General features: G+C 41.8%; 1 protein-coding gene across 1 annotated transcript in view; it reads right to left on the bottom strand.

Annotated features, from left to right (window-relative positions):
* The window catches only part of LOC138284184 (aminopeptidase Ey-like), a 663,484-nt gene that overhangs the window by 156,862 nt on the left and 492,116 nt on the right, over window positions 1–14,506 (bottom strand). The window lies entirely within an intron of this gene.

Genomic DNA, 14,506 nt, shown 5'->3' with positions numbered 1-14,506 from the left:
ACAATCAGTGTTGCAGGCCCACTGGCAGCATTCAATTTACAGGCCCTGGGTACATGAAGTGCACTTTACTAGAGACTTATAAGTAAATTAAATATGTGAATTAGATATATATCAATCAGACCATGTTTTAGGGAGAGAACAAAAGCACTTTAGCATTGGTAAGCAGAGGTAAAGTGCACAATGTCTCACACAGACCAGGATAGTTATCCCCATTACGATAAATGTTCTGTTCACAGGGCAGCTTGGGAACTCACACTGTTCTGGGGGTAGTGCTTTCAGTGAAATATGGAGTTGCAGTTTCCAAGCTGCTATGTGTTTCTGTCTGCAGGCGGCAATCCATCTGCACTTTAAAGAGGATGTAGAGATTCCCCTGCAGGTGGATGTAATGAGTGACTGCTCCTGTCTGCAGGCGGATGTCTTGGGGGGTCAATTGGATCCCCTTCTAACCCTTTAGAAGGCTGCCTTCAGGGGACACACTAACAGTATACAATCTTTTTGTGCCACAGTATCAGTGCAACTACTAAGGGCCTGTTTGCCATTGTACCACCTCCATAATACTGCTCGGTGGAGAGGCAAAGTTCTTCAAACATTTGCATGAGGCAACGATCCCATGCAAATGAGGGCAAATGAGCTGTAGTGCTATATGTGTGCCTGCACGTATTATAGTAAGGGCCCCAGAAGCATATTTGGCCCTTTCCAAAACCAAAATACCATACACTGGGGGCATACAAAGTGGGAAGATTCACCAGTTGTGCTCCAAGAGGACTTTGCATAATACAGCCCCTGAATGTTAAATGCTCAAACTTTCTCAAAGAGAAAATAATTCTAATTCTAACAACATTGTAACTTAGCGAGCAACTTCTCATAAGTATGCATCTAAGTAGACCAACAGTACTGTAAATGGGGAATGGATACAGCCTGAATTACAGTTACAGTGGGTTCAATGCACAATGAAGAACATAAACTTGACAACCAATACAAATGATACAGATGGTAATGAGCCACTTTCAGGACTCAAAAGAAAAAGATTAATCAAGGGCCATCCAAGTTGCAAAACTTATCTACTAGAGTACAACCAACAGGGAATTGAAGAGGACTAGCTTAGGGCAACCAATGTGTATGGTGTCAGTCTTATTGCCATTTAGCCTAAGACAATTGTCCTGTATGCAAGAATTCTGAAACCACACCAGCATCACCAGTCTCCTCAGAAAGATCAAGCAGAATCTGTTCATGGCCAAAGTAAAGATAGACCACCATAAATCCCAAAGGCCTGAAAACTAATTGTCTGTCACTAGTATAAATGTGATATTTCACATTCAGCTAGATAAGATTTGATGAAGCAATCGCATATAAATGTTGATGAGCAATGGATGCCGACGTGCACCCTGAGGCACTGCACTCCTCAGTGCAATACTAGGGCCACAGATTCAGTATCAAGTGAAGAGATTTGTAGCTGCCGCTCTGATTGTGTTCATGATCACGAAGAAGTACACCATTTGCTAACCTCCTCCAGGCATGATTCTGGAAGAAGGTGGTCCCTGGGAGTCAACAGCCACAAAAGGATTGAAAGAGATCATCAAAGTGACATCTCACTTAGTCATCTTAGTGTTTCTATCCGACCTAAAAAAAGTTTAATTGACAATATCCTACATTTTCTTCTTCCTCAAATAGAGCTGTACACAGTTTCTTTATCACTGATAGCTTTAGAAAGTATTATATTTTAGGATAGGGACGTTTTTTATATTGAGAATTACTGATGACTATTCCAGCGCGAGCATCAGCTTTTTGTGCCTCACATTCTGTGGCGTTTTTAACTGGATGTAACTGTATATTTTATTAAAAGGATTTGACGTTTGCCATTACTAGAATCTCAACGTTAATGGTTACTTTTTACTCGTGAGGGCCTGTAGGTGCTCAGCTGCACGTGAAGTAAATTATTTAAATTAATTTAGCTTGCATGCACTTGCTTCGATGTAGGAGAAGTTTAAGTTAGATCTTTGAGATTGGCTTGCGTTATCCGGCAAGTTAAGGGCCGGTGCAGGTGGGTCAAGGCCAAAAGGTGGGCTTCTTCACAGCCGAGCTACCCCACTGCTGCTGCTCGGACTGCATTTCTTAGTTTGTGCAACTGGTTGCTGAGGCTGTGCTGTCATATTGCACTATCAGGTACCCCTTAGGCCCATGAAGGGAACGTGTAAGCACTAAGCGCTTACATGCTGACCTGTTGAACCTCTTCATGCCCCCTGACAGCACAGGGCACGTTAGTCTCTGCTGGCTGTCTGCTTTGGCTGAATATGTGAAAGCTTGCTTCAGTCGAGCATTTTATTGGCCTGGCATATAACCACTCTTCAAGAGTTTTCGCCACATTCTTAAACCTGAAAGTGTTAATGGATTATTGACATCCATGCCACCAATATTTCTTTTTTTATTTTATTTTGCTAGAGATATAGCATTTACATACTTTAATCAACAAAAATTGTGTACAAAATCGGTTTCCAACAATGCGGTTTTCAGATACTTCAAAAATGACAAATCACATTCTTCTTTACCGCAATAACAGCTTTCAGTAATAATATCACTACAAAATAAAATGCATACATGAACAAAAAAACATCAAAAAAGTGCAAGTGCACACTAAAGTACCTGCAATACCAGAACCTCACACTTCGCAGGTGCAATTGCAAGTCATGATACAGAATTAATTATATACTATAGTGCATAAGTAAACAGACAGAACATTCTCTAAAGTGTTAGAGCATACTCAAGTGTCTAATAAAGAATACCATGGTACGGACCACCACCGCATAATCACCACCAGATTACCAAAGTGCCAGTGCGTGCCAAGGTGCCTAAATCGATAAACCTTTATTTCTAAAGGTCCAAAAGCTACCAAAGTGCAAAAGTTTGTTCTTTTTAGGATTTTCCCTCGGCGGCAAAGTTACCTAATATTTTCCGGTAGTATGTTATTTTATTGACAAGAGTATGGTGTCAAAAATTCCCTTTCACTTACTTTTTATTCTAACTCATTAAATCAGTCCATAAAAGTAGCACTGATAGGGGATTTTCCACTGTTTAGTAAATATACATATGGCTACTAATGCAGAAATAAAAATTAATTGTGCGTGATCTTTTGATCTTCTTATATGAGTAAATATTATGATTGTCGCAAAAATCTGCTCCTAAAAGTCAGTCACGGCTTCATAGACATTTCCTACTAACTGTCCAAAACATGTTTTTAAGGCTGGCAGGGGTATATTAAGCATCCAGCTATTTAAAACAAGCATTTTCAATGCAACGGTCTCACATTTGCTTGAGTTAGAGCTATTAGCATTGTAAACTCCTAACCGGACTTTTCTTGCCACACAAATTAAAAGAAAAAAAAAGGCAGCGCGATCGTGCTGAAACTGGAAACAGAAAAGCCAAGTACATTCTGGGAGTTGTAGTCCGCACCCCTCAAGGAGCAACTCAGAGCTGGAACCTTGGGGTGAGCTGTGGACTCCAAAAGAACCTTAAAAGACCTTCTGGAAGAAGATCCAGAAGTTTGGAGAAGACTGGAGAACTTTTTGGAAAAAGCCCCATAGAGGGACCAACCCGCCGCAGCAACTCTAGGCGGCTTGCCTCAACCGTGACCCGGCCTAACTTGCAGGTTCATCCCACTGAAGAAAATCTCTGAAAAAGTGACTAAATCCGAATGTAGAAAGTTGTCAGGACCTCCCGAGCAGTGTATCCGTAGAGGGCTCCAGGGACATTCGATCAAGATTCCGGTTCTTCCCAGTCGAAAGATTTTTATCATGAAAAATCATCCATGTCCGAACGTAGAAATCTTCACCGAGGTCTCCCGCAACGCGTATCTGAGGAAGGGCTCCACGGAGGTCAGATCTGACTGGCAACTTTGCCCTGCTGAAGATAATCTTCAAGAAAACAACTAAGTCCGAAGATATAAATATAATCTATTTTTATAAATTGCTGTTGGATGTAACTGGTGGAAGTGTGGAACTACGAATCCCAGAATGCTGGCACTGTGCCCATAAGACACACATTAACAACAGCTGTGTAATTAGAAAGAGGCACTTTGGAAAAGTCAGGAGTCGAAATGCGTCAGTGGAGTCTGTGAATATGTCAATAAATGGAGAATGGCTGAAATATAATCCTGGAGAGTGCACCATTTCTTTTGATGTGTTATATATTTATATATATATATATATATATATATATATATATATATATATATATATATATATATATATATATATATATATATACATACAGTTGATATGTACATAAATAGCTAAGGGCTGATGGAATTGATTAATTTTTGTATGAATCCAACTGTGAGTACATACTGGTTAATATGACAAATGAAATCAGTCCACTAGAAACATTGTCAACATTTTGACCCTGTTATTACAATGCCTCAGGGTCATTATCAAGACAAGCAAAACAATGGTAATAACCTGCAAGAAATAGAAAAGTCAAGCTAATTAGCATATACCCTATTCTCACTATGAGTACATAACTTGTGCAAACACCTAAATTGAACATACCATTATGGGAATGGAACCCACGAAGTGGTGAAAAAATCAAGGAAATGTAGAAGAATCTATTGCAGCACCTTTAGTGTCGGATTGTTTCTCTATGAGGTTACAGTTATTAGTAATATCGCTGTTCTTCATATCTTCACACCATATTAACAATAATGTTCTCGCAGGTGGAGTCTTACAAAGATGAATGTATTCCATCAGCCCCTAGCTATCAATGTACATATCGACTAAATATACATAATTTCTTGTGTACCGCACAAACGCACATCTTTCTCACTGATGTCACTTTGCACCTTCACTGCATTGGTTTTGGATGGCCTGCATTATTACTATTATTTGAAATTTTGAAAGATCGGATTAATTTATCTGTTTAATTCATACGATTTGACTTTTAAAGCATATTCTTTTGCCTAGGACGTTTAGGCTTGTGAGTTCCCCTGCGGAGAACCATTGTTTCGCCTTGTTTGCCTGGACCCCGGGTTACAGGGTTGCCCTTTTACTTTTTATGATGACAAACGTATAAAAGTAGCCGAGTAAAGTTGCATGCCATTGAGGGAAGCCTTCACCTTTTTTGTTGCCAAAATACCACCGTAGCATTCAAACTGAATGTTGAACATAAATGATATTTAGGAAAGCGTAGCTATTTCCTAATTTGTTCATATGGGGGGGCTGTCATACACCATGGCGTGGGAGTGTAGGACAAAAGAAGTTAAGGGGGAAGGGCGTTTCTTTGTAGGCAGCTTGAAGCTATCCCATCTGAGTTCTCATGCATGCGTATCACTCGACTACGAACTTCAATGATTCCTTTTCGGGTAAGAAATGAAGTGCAGTGTTTTGCAGCGCATGCCTTATCCAGGCACTCTGCGCATTCTTAGGAGAAAAGCATCCAGTCGTCTCGGCCGATCCGGACCAACAAGCTGCTGATACCTGAGGCACACACGTGAAAACTGTAGGATGAAGGTGTACAAAAGATCATACAGGTTAGATCCTTCTCAGGCATTTGCTCAAAGAGAAGGGGTGTGACATCAGTGTACCCTGTAGCTGGGCTTCTCTGGGTCAAGGAGATCCTTGGCATTTACAAATATTTTTCAGCCAGCACCTCAGGTGTGTGGGCAGCCGTTCTCCCTTCCAAGGAAATGCTCTTCGGTGCTTCCATTCCATATGTGCTTTTCTTTAAATTAGAAAGCACTTGTTCTTCCATCCTCGCACAGTGCTCCACAGAAGGTCTGTGGAAACTCATTTCAAGAACACCTGTAGAAGCAGAAATGGAGTTTCAGAGCGCCACCCAACAAATGCCAACTGTTGTTCATGGTGTAAAAACAGGCTGTTTCATTCTCCGCCAGCCAAAGGCAGTTACTATGTCACTGAGGAAGCAGCAGTGTAAAGGAACAAGGAGAATACCTAGACTGTGGGCAGGCACCCAGTGCTTGAGCCTCTGCCTAGCAAAACAAGCTGAAGTAGTAAAAATGCATCTGCTGGTCTACTGCTATGACAAAGGGCTCATCCAGGTGATTTCTCTCTCTTTCATTTTGTTGTCTTTCTGTTACAATATCAAAAATATGTTGATGTCTTTTACCCCAGACATCTTTCTACTCAAAACAATTGTTACGTTTTAAAAAAAAGCATTTAGTAAAACAGTATCAGCACCGCCCCCTCCCTCCACCTTTTCAGGAGGCAATGAGTGGCTGAAATGTGGCAAAAACACGACAGATCGACCGGAAAGGAGGTTACTAAAGGTGCCGTCCTGCATGTCATGTCCCCATTAAAGCCACTGTAGAGAGAGAGAGGTGGGACAAACAGTTGTAGCCCCTTTTGGCTAGATCACATCTGCTCACTGCAGCAGGCCGCTCCCCCTTGACAACAGTTTCTAGGAAAGCAGCATAGAAAAGAGGGTGTGGTGTTGCACAAAGGCAACTGTTAAACATCTACACCACACTTCTCATCAAATCCTACTTCCAATTAACACCAGATTGCGCCCTTGACTGCAAGGACTATCAATGCAACAGCACTGATTTAGCAAATGTATCATTCTGTAGGCAGGGGAGAAGGAAGATATGGTGTAATGGCCGGAGATGTCGACTTTGGAACTGGGGAACCAGGTTCCAGTCCTGGCGTGTCAGCTCAATATCCTGCGATTCTGGGCACATCACTTACTCTTATGTGCCTGTAATAAAAACATAAATCAATGTGGCCTTGTACTCATGTAATGTGCTCCAGTGCCCTTGAGCTGAGCTCGTGCTATATAAAAAAGTACAAATCATTGGAAAAGTCACTAGGTCTCGTCAATGCAAAATCTATTGGGTTTATCAATTTATTTTAGCTATGTTGTACAACATGGCTAAAAGTACCAAAAAATCAGCGCTGGCTACTTTATAGTGCTTTTTAGCTCATGCTTAGTAGCGCGCAAGTGCTGCTTTTCCGACGTCTTGGTCCCTATGTGGCCTTTTACCATGCCCACCTCACGCCCATCACTTTCACTCGTTTGTGGGCTTTCCGTTCAAAAATCCTTTGTTATCACTGGTAAATGCTTTTTTTTTGTCCCTCCTTGGGGCGATTTTGTTACTGCCTTGGGGACCGACCCTGATACATGGCTAATTACACTTTTGCTGATTTGTTTGACTGCGAGCAAATTTCTTTTACCATTTGTATGTGTCCTACACGCTCACGCTCATGGTGGCCGTGGCGTTTGAATCGGCTTTCTTATGTCAACTGTTTTACTTTTCATTTTCAATGTATGTGGCAAGTAACATCCAGTTAGGAATTTACAATCTTAATAGCGCTAACCCGAGCACACGCGTGACCCATTCCATTGCAAATGCTTGTTTTACTTTCAGCCATTCTGCACATTTCTACAATTGGCTTCTCAATGTTTTCCTTCCCATGTTGTTCAGCTGCATGGCACTGACTGCATCTTAGCACTGCTTTTGTACTTTTAACCATGCTACAAAGCAGCTGTATTACTCTACAACATGGCTAAAACACATTGACAAAGCCATTGATCTGGTTTAGGTAAGACCTCTAGGCTTTGCTAATGCTTGTTTTTAATTGCAATTAAAACACTTTTGTTGACTTGCGATGAATGGCTTCATTTAGTGATACAATTTTATAGTGGAAGGCAGGGGTGGCTCCTCCAGTAGGGCGGAGGAGTTAGTCGCAACCCACCAGCAGCGGCAGCTGCAAAACCTTTAAAGAAAACGAGAATAAACTTTGTTTATTATCGTTTTCTTTTAAAGGGGATGGGCCACGGGGGTGATGAGCAGTGAGGGGGATTGCACAGCACTCCCCTCACTGTGCATGTATGTTTGGCCAGCAATCTTGGGCCGGCCAAACATACATGCGCAGTAGGCTCTCTCCAGCCCAGCAACATATCTGCCGGGCTAGAGAGAGCCTGCACAGGCTACCAGTCTGCCTGGGAGAGCCCTGGCTGGGCGCTCCCAGCCACTCCTGCCGCTGCTTAGAACAGTGTCAGGATTGGCAGCAGGGCAGGCTGGGAGCCTTTGCTTGCAGCAAGGAGATGGAGGAGCAGAGTGGTGTGCGGCGTTAAGGTCAGTGTTCTTTTTTAAAATTATTTTTTATATTATTTTAATTTCCTCCCCACCGCCTCCCCCACACGCCGACTTACCGCAAGTCGTTCCTGGTCGAAGGGACTAAGAAAGAGAGGGCCTGTTACCTCGTCAAACTGTGCCTTGATCCATGTCAAAAGAGCCACATTCTGTGTGGGATCGAAAACTAAAAATACCTATTGCCTGGGTATGGACTGAGCAACTATTTAATAGTGCACATTTTGTCTTTTTCTATCTATTTAATGAACCCAGTTCATAAAATTGTAGAATTGAGTAAAAGTGAGAAATAGATGTTTTTAAATCATTTACATTACAGCTGTTGACAATGATGTTTAATGGCTGGAAAGTGTCAGCACAATTCTATTTGATGAACTAAAAGGTAGAGCTCTATACTTATACTTTAAATGCTCAGAGTGTGTAAGCCACACTCACACACCAATTAAAGTCAAGGTCATGAGCCAGGGAGCATGTGGAAATTTGCCAGCACCTCCCAATGGATCTGAGGACTTTGGAAATCCTTGGTTTAGAATATCCAATAGTATAGTGTGGGCTATGCAGTTGATGTAGAACGGGACCCTCCTGAATTTCTGCATTCTTTTCAGACTGTATCTTTGGTATTTACTGATCAAATATTAGTGATATTTAGGACCCTTGCTGTTTCTAAAAAAAAACATGTTCTAGACGTTAAACACAGACCCTGGAACAGTGTGTGTTTGCATAAAGAAATCTGTATTGTTACTCTCAGTGAAGTCTCAAATCCTGAAGTTAGCCATTTTTAGGTCTGGCGTTATCCAAGACCTTTTGATTTTAATACAATTATTCCTATAATGTACTTATTTTTAATATATTTACTTAAAGGTACTTTCAGCCTGCTATCTTCATCCATTCACGTTCTATCATACACCTTTTTCTTCTGCATACAGCATTTGGAAATGGGTTAGGCTATTTCACCCATCGGCTATCTTTACTTCGAGTGACTGAAGTTTTCACTTTCACAAGAAGCACATCCACACTGGAGGTAGTTCCCTTCAGAGGCAGTGTTTTTTTTTTTTAAATTATTTTATTACTTAGTGCTGTCTTTGTGTTTAGAGCCTCATGTGATAAGCAGGATTTTTCTACCTTTGGTGCATTCTAGCCTTATTAGCTTCAGTCTCCTGCTAATGTTGTTGTAAATTATTTTTAGTGTGACTTTTGTTTATCTGACTGTTGCTATTCACAGCATACCAAATTGTGTACATTTGAATCTCTTCTTTATAAAGTTAGCTTTTTTTGAATGTATATGCAATGAAGTACATTTATAACTGCACTTCTATATGTCATGCAGGTGTCAATTTTAACTACAGTTAAACTTGTAAAACTATTTAGTCTGTATGCCTTGCTTGTATGGCTCTTAGGCTAGCTTTCAATCCTTGTTGGTACTGGGGTTTGTGGTTGTCAGGGTATGCACCCTGTTTAAGCAGGAATCACCACTTCTAGTCAGGGTAAGCTAGATACACACTTAGATATAACCTGTGCTCACCCTGTGGTAGCTTAGCACAGAGTAGGCAGACAGGCTTATCTAAAGAAGCAATGTGGAAGTATTTGTGCAACACATATACACATCGATACAATGAATATCTCACAAGAAGACTCCACACAGGTTTAGAAAAACAGAGAATATTTATCTGAGTAAAATGAGACCAAAACGAGATATGAAGCTTTATTCTTTAACAATTCATATCTTGGCTACTACTGATTGAATGTTTGTCGTTTTGGTCCCATTTTTCTCAGATAAATAAATTCTATAGTGCTTAGAAGTCAATAATCCTAAAAGGATACTTGCAGTCGTGCTAGACAGGGGTAAATCCAAAGTTCAGGCTCTGTGCAAAGGAGAGTTGGCCAGCTACCCGACTCATGCAGAGCCTGTTGAAAAAGTACCGGAATGGAGCAAAGCGTTGATGTTGAGGAGCAATGTGAGGGCAATGCATCCTTTCTGATATGTGCAGTTGGGTCGATGCTTTGGTGTTGAGCCTCACAATTGTGTCCTGTGTCAGTGTCGGATTCTGTGGAGATGAAGGCAATGCGTTGTCCTCAAACCACACAGAGTATCGTCGTTGGGCCGCCCAGGCTGTAGAACCACTGTCGTCAAACAGACTCTGTGTTGGCATTGAAGGGTGATGCGTTGGTTACGATTGACACAAAGGTGATCAAGCGACAGTTTTGCAGCAAAAAGGCAGCAGAGCCCAGTTTTGCAGCAAAAAGGCAGCAGAGCCCAGTTTTGAGGCCCAGGACTGGAGGGAGCAGCACATCAGGCAAGGGTAGGACTCAAAGATGACAGAGTTCAGCAGCAAGAGCAGAGTTGCAGGCAGTATTTAATGTCCCTGAGACTGCAGGAGAACAGAGGGCAAGCCAGCAAGCCTGTGGGGTCACTCTGGGTCAGATAAGAGGGTCCAGTTCTACTTCAGATGGGAAGCAATCAGCAGGCAGCAGAGTAACTGACCAAGGCACAGTGTCCTAAGACCAACAAAAATGATACCGCAAAAATGTTTTGGGGGAAGAGCACCCTGGGGCTGACAGGTCTAACAGTGCTCTTATATGTAGTGCTTATATAGACATTTAATTATTATATTACTAATTGAAGCTGTGATGTCTATCTATCTATCCATCTATCCATCTAGCTATCTATCTAACAGACTTGTTTGCCTCAGGGTACTCTTCTCCCAAACTTTTGCCCTTTTCCTCCATTTTTTCTTATCTCAGTTTAGTTGGCCTCAGGACTCTGTGCACTTTACCACTGTTAACCAGTGCTAAAGTGAGTGTGTCCTTTAAATGTTGCCAATTTGGCGTAAACCCAATTGTCACATTTAATTTACTTTCAAGTCCCCAGTAAAGTGGTACTACATGTACCTATGGTCTGTAAATTAAATGCTACTAGTTGGCCTACAGCACTATTTGTTTAAGCTGCCATTTTGACCTGACCAGATAAACAACTTTCCAGGCCTAAACTTTATTTTTCAATACAAATACCTCACACCTAGGGTAGGCCCTAAACAGCTTATGGGGCAGGGTGTTGTGTATTTAATACGTTGGATTAGTAGTTGTAACTTTTACATGTCATGTTAGTAAAATTCAATTTTCACTACTGCAAGGACTACCTCTTCCTAATGATAACTTTGGGTTAACTTATTACATTTAATAAGTGATAACTTTTAGTTGGGAGCAGGTTTAAATATCACGTTTGGTGTCTAAAGACTTATAATTTAAAACCCTCTTTAATGATAAAGTCAGATTTCAAGGCACAATTCTGAAAATGACACTTTTAGAAAGTTGGGGGCATACGCACAAGGATAGACACATCACTGCACAGCGGCAGCAATGTGTCGAAAATTCTTGTGCTGCAGCAAGACAAGTATGGTGCCATGGATGTGCCATATTTACAATACGAGGCACCATGGTGTAAGGTCCCAAGGATGCATCAGAAGTTCTGTTGCATCAGTGGGAACTCTGTCACAACGCATCAGCCCCAAAAGTGGTGCATTGCTGAAGTTGGCCTTACAACCGATGCAACTTCAGAGGTGAAGCATCAGTTTTGACTGACTCAAGTAGCCTAATGTTTTGGGACCAATGTGAAAGACTGTTAAATGGTGGAATAGCACCTTGTACACTCTTACATTGGTCCTGGATGTAATGTATGCAGTATGCCTATGTGTCACATTAACGTGGGCACAGTCTACTTATGTGTATGTTGAGACCTAAGTATGTGTGACATAGTGAGTGAAAGTGTAATGTGAGTGAACACAAGTATATGTAGCAATGTGAAGTGGCAATTCATGTATTACCTACCTTATGTGAGTACTTACCTGTTGGTCTTTGGAGGACGGTAGGCTGGACTTTGTGATCCATTCCTCTATGAGAAGTGACAATCCTCACCTGTCCCTTTTTGCAAGTCACACTTGAAAGAAGCGTCACACAATGATAAACTTGTAAATATCACTGCATCAGTTGTAAGTGTGATTTTCTGATGGAACGCCCACCCTGCATACATTATGAAGTGCATGATGCAGCCGGTTCCCGCACAGGTTTTTCCTGACGCAGCCCACGAAAAACTGATGAATCAGGCCAAATGTGTCACCTTGTAAATATGGAGTTAACAAAGTGCCACTGCAGCATAAAAAACAAAATGACACAACAGTGACACAAGCTCCTTGTAAATATGTCCCTTGGTGTTTTTTCGTCCCAACCATTTCCTGACTCACATGACTAGATGTAGCTAGCAGGTGATCTTTGTATATTGGTACCAGATAGTGAGACAAAGGACCATAGTTGTTGGCAGAAAGGGCCATCTCTGACCTGATGAGGAGGATTGCATGATTGCACATCACAAAGGCTTTGCCTAAGCACTTTCACAAAGGGTTTGACACTAGTCTCCAAGCACATCTGGGGCTGGAATCCTCCAAATTCTTCTCATACTTTAAAGAGGGAACTACGTATAAGTAATGGACCCAAAGACCCAACTCTTCAGTATACCTCTGGACCCATGGAAAACTCAGAAGGACTGCTACTCTGCTGCCCTGCAACTCCAATGCTCTGCTGCCTGAGTGGAAGAACCAAATCTGCATTTTGAACCCAGGACCACCAGAGGAACTCCAATGACTAGATGGCTGGCCTCCTCAACAGAGACCCAGGGACAATCCGCTGTGAGTCTTACCCCCATTCCAGTCCTGGACCGTGGGAAGTGGGCCAGAAGGTGGTCTGCCAGCTCAGCTGTGGTTCTGAGGTCAGAACCAATGTAGCGTGATACATCTTCTTGCAGTTCCACTTCGGAACCACTGCAGTATGGTACTTCCCTAACACCGGACCTCGCATCAAGCCTGTAGTCTCCTTGGAACCGCTTCTGTTCAATGCATCCTTGACGCAGGACTTCACATTGCAAGCCCATCATCAACAGCATCCTTGACAATGACTCAGGACCCTGCATCGCAGACCAACAGCTCATCAGAATTCCCACTGCATGACACATACTTAATGCAATGCTCTGGAACCAGGATTTAAAGGACTTTGTTCAGCGTATCTATGGTGGTCCGGTTATCTGGCATGCACTCCATCACGGTTGGCCTGAACTTGTGACTTTGTCCCAGTCCAGTGTGACCAGATAACTACAGTTGATGCTTTATGCTTATAGGTACAATTTTACTTAAAGTTCTGAAACTACACATCTCTGGTTTTACTTATTGTATTTTTGTCATTTTGGTCTCAAATAACTAATTTTTTTTATTTTTTATTAACATTTGCTGTGGGATTTTTCTTGTATTGTGTTTTCACTTAATTTTTGTTAGAAGTGTTGAATAAATCCTTTAAACATTGCCTCTCGGTTAAGCCTTACTGCTTTGAGCCAAGCTACCACAAGGATAATACAGATTAATTTGGAATTTGCTTGTGTTTCACCCTGACAGAGATTGTGGCTGCTTGAGTAGGGTTCACACCCTTCAACCAGTAACACAGTTTCTAGTATTATCTATCTTTTCAACTCACTCTGTCTTTCTGTCAAGCCTCTCCACTTATCTATCTTTACAAGCCTTTCTATCTATTTGAAATAAAGATTTGAGAAAACATTACAAAACAATTAGCAAAGTTAAGAGGCTGGCAGCGAATAACAGATTGATTTGCTTTGTGTCAGCCAATACCTTTTGGTTTTACTCAAATTATGTGTACAACATTGTTATATGGGTTTACAGCCAAACTGTATTCAGTTACATTTTCTTTCGTCCACTCCAGCATGCATCATAAGGAATTAGAACAGTGTGCTTCAGCCATTGGCTGACTTCACTGTTACAGTATGCTGCTTTTTCACAAGGAGCACATCTGGTCTGAAAGTTGTTCCCTTCAGTGCCAGGGACTACTATGGTAATATTTGCATTTCATAGACCAACAATATTTTTGCCTTTACCAAATATTTTTTGTTGGCCTGATGTGGGCCTGGCAGCTCCCCAACGATAAAGTTCTGCAAAAACCATGAAAGAACAAAATAAGAAACTCCATAGCCCAAAGGCTTGGACCAACACTCAATGCTTGATCCTCTTTCAGCTCATCAACAGTAACTCCATTCTCAAACGGAAGGAATACATGTTACCCCTATTTCACCACAGCCTTAGTGGCACATAAAAGGGCAACTAGATCTGCTGAGTGCAAATGGCCCATTGCAACCCCAGCAGTAAAATAGTCTATGCACACCAAACAGGTGTTTTATACGACTCAGAAAGGATACTATTCAAATCATATTCTAGGAGCTACTGACAGCAAAAGGAAATTACTATTCACCCTCTAAAAAACTATGGGGGTCATTCTGACCCTGGCGGCCGGTGACCGCCAGGGTCACCGACCACGGGAGCACCGCCAACAGGCTGACGGTGCTCCCAAGGGCATTCT

The sequence above is a fragment of the Pleurodeles waltl genome, chromosome 3_1 (assembly GCF_031143425.1).
Source record: "Pleurodeles waltl isolate 20211129_DDA chromosome 3_1, aPleWal1.hap1.20221129, whole genome shotgun sequence".
NCBI lineage: Eukaryota > Metazoa > Chordata > Amphibia > Caudata > Salamandridae > Pleurodeles > Pleurodeles waltl.
The sequence above is the reverse complement of the archived record's forward strand: the minus strand, read 5'-3'. Positions and strand labels throughout refer to the sequence as shown.